Below are 7,475 nucleotides of genomic sequence, written 5' to 3' on the forward strand. Positions count from 1 at the left end.
CTCCAGATTGGATAAGTTATTAAATGTTTGGATGAACCTGAGCTCCATTTCCCTAACTATTGCCTCGCTCCCCCTCTCTACCGCTCCCCACCTCCTTCCTCCATTAGTCCATTAGCAGTTATGTGATACTATATGCTGATGGGGCAGTGGACAGAGAAAGTGGGTAAATTAAGCCTGACCACTGCTTGTGTTATGGACTGCTCTTATAAGGTGCCATTGAAGGACACGACAAGACTCAAGAGAACGGCACATCAGTGAGGGACATGTGACCACCACAGACCTGATGGTACAGTAATGTGAGCTCGGGCTGAGTTTGTCAACTTGAAAAATGTCACTCTGACCTTTGTCGCGATTCCGAGACAGCGCGTTTTATGCTGATTGCGTTCATTAAGAACACGTACGTGTACAGTAACTCGCTCTTTTCACCCCACGGAATGATGCAAAGTTATTGCACTGTGCGACAAACACAGGTCAGACGGGGCAAACATGTCAAATTTAACCCCTCAAATTGCTCAATTTGTCCCCGGTTAAGCTGTGAAGGAAGGCAGTGCACTGAGGTTGACAGCGTGCCTAGTGCTGGGCTGTTGTGCCTCAGTGTGTGTGTGTGTGTGTGTGTGTGTGTGTGTGTGCGCGCGCGCCGCGCTCCACCAGAGGGTCTCACCAAGCGTGACTGCGTGTTATTCACACTGACGAGTTCCACTGTTCACTGTCACCTCTCATTGCGAGGGGAAACAAGCCTGTGGAGAGAGCGGTGGTCAGGGGAGGGTGACCACCGCTCTCCCCCCACACACCCACAGCCCAAGATCTAGCTTCTCCATCAAGGAGAGGCTGAGCGCCCATCAGCCTCCGTGGTTGTCCCTCAATGTCAGTCCACTCCTGAACAAACAAAACACTTGGAGAGCAGGTAGAAGCGGATATTCGGTCGCAGCATGTCCAAAGGTCTGGATATGTTTTGCGACACATTCTTCCAGACATTAGAGGAGGGGGGGGGGGGGGGAGCGATGTGTGTGGCCATGTTGCGGGGAGGTGTTTGATTTGTTGTGAAGACTCGAGCAGCGGGACTCAGCAGAGTCCAGCTTGGCCCAGCAGGCCTGCCGGGAGTGACACTTCCTCTCTCTGTCTCACCCTGCGGTGAGTCCCCGCAGCAGGGACCTGGTGCTGAGCCGCAGCCCCGTTCATCATCACCAGAACCAACCATTCACCGGAGTGAGGGGGCAGGGGAGGGGTTGGTTATCTGTGTCACTGCCTTATCCCTCGCCCGCTCCCCCCGTCCTCCTGCTCCGTCTCTGGCCCTTCTCCAGAGAGACCAAAAAGCCGGTCTCTCTCTCTCGGCTCCCAGATTGTTTTTGTTCCTGTGAGCAGACAAATAGAGTTTGGCCTCTTTCAAAAGAAAATGCCGGAGCTCATCTGATCTCACTGCCCTGAGGAGTGGCCTGGCCTGAAGGGCTAGTGATTGGAAAATTACAGTGCTACTCCAGCCGCATTGTCAGGGAGTCTCGGCCCGGACTCTGTTTTTGATTGTGTGAAAGGCCATCAGCTGAATGGCCAATCGTGCGCTTTTAGAACCCATCCATCAATACTGTGGAGTGATTGGCTGTCGTCAGACCATATTTAGATCTGGGTTATTTGTGGGGCGGGTAATGTTGATTTAGGTAACTCCTGTGCCTCTAATAGCAGTATACGTGAACGCAGAGCCAATTGTGGTGCTAGACGACGTGTTTGCGTTCAAAATGTTTAAATCGTGTCACTGTACTTCCCCACGTAGGTTAGTCAAACCGATGCTCGGCGTGCTGGTCTGCCAACTCAGCGTGAGACAACAATCAGACGGAGATTTGGTCTACCTGTTGCGGCTGCAGAGTGATGTGGAAGCCGTCCGTCCCTGCCACACAAGTGGCTCCCTGATAAGTGATTACCACTGGAGGAGGGGGGGTGGGTGATGGTAAAACAAGGGCCTTGTCAGAACAGACCCTCCAGATTTGAGGTCAATTTCGCCCCCTGATTGCACATGTTTTTTTTGTGTGTGTGTGTGTGTGTGTGTGTCAGTGTGTCGGGTGAGAGAGAGTGTTTATTGTTGCTTCATTGAAGCCATCATCATCATCATCATCATCATCATCATCAGCATCATCATCATCATCATCATCTAAGAAGCAGTGGCTGAAGCCTATGTCGCCTCCCAGGCTGTCACTTTCATCCTTTTGTTTTTCCCTCCACCTCCCTTTCTTTTGTCACTCTGTATGCCCCCCCCCCCCCCCTTTTTTTTTTCTTCTTTCCTTACCCCCATCCCCGCTCTCTGCTCCTCTTCCACCCCTTGGCCCTGGCCCTGTGCCTGCTCTTTCGTTCACCCCCCATGTTCGCAAATCACTTCTTCCCATGTCAGCAGGTAAATTGTTTTGTCCTCCCATTCCCTGCTTTCATTACCTTGTGTAAATTAAGCGATATGTCGTCCACCGGTGCGCGCCAGAGCCCTCACCGCGCCAACGCCAAAATCATGAGATTTGGCATAATAAATGAAGACAAACTGGCAGTAGCAGTGCTCCTCTCCGCGCGGGCTCGCCTTCATTATTCGCTTAACTTGCCGGAGAAAATGACTTAACCCTGACCTGTGTATTACGTCCCATATTCACTCCAGATAAAAGCCTTTTTACAGCGCACAACAATTTATATTCCAGCAAAGAGGCTGCTTTTCTCTGTCAGTTTTCCAATCTCAGCTCCTGAACACACGTCATTAAACTTGTCTTGCCTTCCTGTATTTGTCCATCAGTCCTTCTTTTTACATAAAATCTGGCAGCATTATTCTGGGATTTGATGGCACCCACTCATTTTTTCCCCTTGGAATGTTTGATTGGAAGAAATATAGCCGGGCCGGGGCTATCTCCTCTCTTCTGTGGAATCATGCACTTGATGAAATAGTGTTCCCCCAGCAAGAATAATAAAAACAGACCTGTACATTACAGGAGGCTCTCAATCTGCCAGCTGCGCTGAGCCGAGCGAAAAAACCCACCCTGTCTCCTGACAGATTTTTATAGTTATCCCAGCAAGCAAATGGAAACGGGTGACCAGGCTGGGGAAGGCCACGCTGCGGCTGACCGCGGGCTGCAGGACTGGACAATGGTATGAGGTGTGAACAGTAAAGAGCTGACCACAGAGACACGTCCTTAGTTATTGTTTTGTAGAGAAACCTGTTAAAAATTGGTGCTACAGATAAAACGCACCATGTACACAGATATTTTACAACAACAAAAAGATATCTATTCACGCACTCAATATAGTTTGGTTTGAGTTACTAGACCTTGTGACTCTCACTGTTGTGACTCTAAGTCTCGTGTCACACTGCGGTCTAGCTCCATTGAGAATGAACTGTACAAGATGAAAAGGGTGATTGCAACTGTCCTCTGGGTGATAGGTGTTCACTTTCCAATTTGGAAGTGTCAGCACTACTATAATATCAAGCTCACTTGAATGTAAAAGGTCACAGACACTTTGCATGAAGTCTTTCGTTCCCTGTTACCGGAGCGGAGCCCGTGGTGAATTAGTTAGTTTTGGTTCTTCAGTTTCGACTGTAGCACGAGATGGATGTCGCTCTCGCTTGACTTGGAGCGTGTACAGTGGAGAAGCCACTTCAAGTTTACTCAAATGGCACTAGGGCCGCAATTTGAGATTATTCTCTATTATTATTAATTGATTTGCTGATTGTTTTCTTGCTTAATCGGTTAGTTGTTTGATCTTCAAAACCCCAAGAATAGTGAATAATGTCCTTCAAAAAGGAATCTTCAAATGCTGACCAACAGTTACAACACACATATGTTCAGTTAACAATACAAAGTCAGCAAATGGTCACATTTAAGAAGCTAGATATTTCAGACGTTTTGTTTTTTTATGAAATAAATAATTAGATAAGATTGTTGAGGATTGTCATGTCAGTTCAATATTGCACATAGATCATAGTACTTTGCATACTTTAACAAAGCACTTTATACTGTACTATGCTATGCTATGCTATACTGTGCTCTGCTTTACTATACTGTACTATAATATACTTTGCTATGCTATACTATGCTATGCTTTTCTATACTATACTATACATAGTAGATAATACAGACTATACTATCTTCCTTTACAATACAGTGCATTGCATGAGACAAAAAGTGAAAGTTCGTGTTCACATTACAGAGCAAATGTTTTCACATGTTGGTTTTTCACATAAAGTACTCATCTAGAAATGTGAGATCACCAAATGTCTTAAAGTCAATTCAAGCAGGATGTTCTCAATCTATGAAGCTTCGATGACAAGTGTCCTTCTTCGCCTAAATCTTTGAATTATTCCTGTCCGAGGGTGGACTAATTAAGATATCTGGTCTGAAGGAGAGAATCAAAATACAAGAAAGAAACTGGATTTGCTCCTCGTGTGTGTTCTGCGGAGTTAAACCATGCATGTAAGCAGCCTGAAATAAAGAGATAGAACAGAGGTTGAAAAGATCCACTGCGGATTGTACCTTCAGATTTTGCCTTCTGGGAAGATAATCAGCCATAAATGGTCCTCGTTTCCATCTAACGGGTCCTGATTAATCAGCCAAACTTAGCAGGCTAATCAATCTACCTCTAGTGCTTTTCATGTGGGGCCTCCTCCTCCTCCTCCTCCTCCTCCTCCTCCTCCTCTGTTCAGCAGCAGTGGAGAGCAACAGTTCTGAGGGGATGAAAATAAAAGGCACACAGTCGTAATTTTCTAAGTGGTGAGCAGTAAGGATGTTTTCTGCACTGCTTCAATACCGCTCATTTATGAGACAGACCTCCAAAAACATAACGCAAAAGTGAAAAAAGAAATTTTGCTTTCATTTTATGCATGACCATAGGAAATAATAGGGTAAAGTGAGGAGCAAACCCCAGCTGTATTCAAATTGGGCACGTTGTGATTGCATGGTATTGGCCTCAGACCACTGGGCCACAGAGAAACCCACACACGTTGTTTGTATTCAAATACTGGCTCGCTCCTAACTTGTCCAGAGCTCTTCTCAGTTACACGAAGGCTCAATTGAGTCATTTGGAGGCAATTTGGAGACAGCAGATCTAAGTCAGTCAATGACAACACATTTGCAATTGCAGGTGCTGTTCTGCCGTCAATCTATCATGTGGATGTCGGTTTTTGTTAAGTCAGGTTTCACACTATGAACCAAAAAAGGTCAATGAAGAAATTGCAGCAGCTTTCCCTTGCAGCTCATACATCTAGCCCCCAATAATTGCATTTATTACCCTACATGAATAAGTGGAAAGGATAAAAACAACATGTCAGTTATGTTTCTTTTGTTATTGATTTGTTGTGTAACAGACAGCATCTTGTCTTGACATGCTGTGGTTCACCTGTTTCATTCATGAAAATGAGAACAAACACCAGCGATGACGCACAAGGCAACAATCATTTGGAGGAGATTTTGACATGTCTGAATAGGAATAGTAATTTTCCTACTGTGCCTATGTAGTTGATAATGTTAATGGTTGCTACATTCATTTCACTGCATGTTTCAGTGCCAGGAGCCTGTTGCTGGGCAGGATGGCTCAGTGGCATTGGTCACCGAGACGCTCCAATGGAAAGAACAGTCATCAGTGCTGTTACTTTTCCTGCTATGACACGTCAAAATGTAAAAAGGCTCATTCAACACCACAAACTAGGTTCATAGAATAAGCAACACCTTTCTGACACCGTCTTAGCAAAACATCTGTACAGTCTTTAGGGAGGAAATATTTTCACCATGGTTTACCAGAGACCTGAGATTTATTTTATCAGATGAAACATTTGAGTGCTTCTTACATTCAGTCAATATGTTAATAATATGATATGATGTATGACAATCTGAAATGAACTGTTTTGCAGAATAAGTACTTTTAGTATATGGCATTTAAGCATGTGGCATTTAAGTTATACAAAAATATATAATAACATCTTCCATTGCTATCAAATGAGTTATAATTACTGACTTGACACAATGGTCCTTTCTTCAAAAGTTGTCAAAACGCACATTTTTCATGGTATGTTGCAAAAGTCCAGGATTCCCAAGCGCCAACCCACATGTTACAGCATCGTGTAAGAAGTTCTTCAACCTATAATTTATACAGATTTAAATTCCGACTTTTAAAATCTGCATCTTAGCGCCATGAAAAATACAAAGTGATGATTTCAAATGCAAAGAGCCCCAGTACGCGGTTGTTTGAGACGGACCGGTTGGCTCGGTGCAGGGACTCCTATGCACTCAAAGGACATGGGGAAAGAATGATACAAACAGAAGAGAAAAAAAAAATTCTGGAGAATCCAACTCATTTTTTACCGTGTGAAAGTTTCACAAGGTCGTTGAGAGAGTCATGTTAACACAATACGTGAATACAGATTTGTTTCCTTGTTCTACAAGTCACGGAGCACTGAGTCTTTAAGCGATCATTATTACCATACAAATAGACAGATCTATTTAACAACCCCCTTTTTATCGCATAACACTTATTCTTTAGTGTTGCTCCCTGAAAGGCACTGAAATGCGTCTCACCCCTCATTTTTTTTTTTTTTTGCAGGAAAATCGTCTCCGGGTTGATAAAGGCTCAGAGCAATAGAAGAAGCAAGGCTGACATCTTCTTAAGAGATGATAGGAGAGCCAAATCAAATAGGATGGAGCAGTCACTCTTTTCACAGATAGGTAGCTCATTTCTTGTGGCTGAGAGTTTGCATCCCTAGTGGCGCTCTGCCTGGGAAAGATAGCTCACTTGGACTCCATTCATTATTTCATTCCCTGCCTCCTCTTTTCACATCTTGGCTACTTCTCTCTTTTCCTTTTTTTTTTACTTTTAATGAGCTGCATATTTCTCTCAAGTATTGATGAGGATCTTGGAATTTAGATTTGGAAACAAAATGTTTAATCGGGAGCGTTTTTCATTTGTGAAGAAGAGGCAAAATCAATTATTTCTATTAGACAATGCTGATTGGAAATGAATGGAAGTGGTATCATCTTGAAACAAAGGCTCCGTGGAGGCAAAGATAATTGTCAGACCCCCCCATCCCGCCCCCGGAGGTATGATATGTGGTTTGGCTTATTAAGCAGTTTGCAAACATTTGCCATTAAATCCATGGAAAGGCTTTCACGTGCTGATGCAAAGACAAACAAATGATTAATTAATGAACAGTGCAGTCAGTACTTGAAAAATAGCAGTAAATATTGTCACAGAATGGCAGAGTTAAGCTGCAAGTGCTGCGAGCGTTTTTGTTTGCAAAAGTTCAAATTATTGAATGATATAATTTAAAGGATGATATATGTACGTCATCACTCGTAGAGGATTTGCTCTGCAAGACAACTTCCTAGTTAGTTTCAGGAACTTTTCCCATCCACTATTTACGGCCAGACTTAATCATTGAAGCACAAGCTCTATATGATATTCGGCCTCACACTTCCTGAAGAGCACTTTGCTATCATATCCCTCACATTCTTTGCAAATCCCTT

Source organism: Scophthalmus maximus, chromosome 15 (assembly GCF_022379125.1).
Source record: "Scophthalmus maximus strain ysfricsl-2021 chromosome 15, ASM2237912v1, whole genome shotgun sequence".
In the NCBI taxonomy this organism is placed as follows: domain Eukaryota; kingdom Metazoa; phylum Chordata; class Actinopteri; order Pleuronectiformes; family Scophthalmidae; genus Scophthalmus; species Scophthalmus maximus.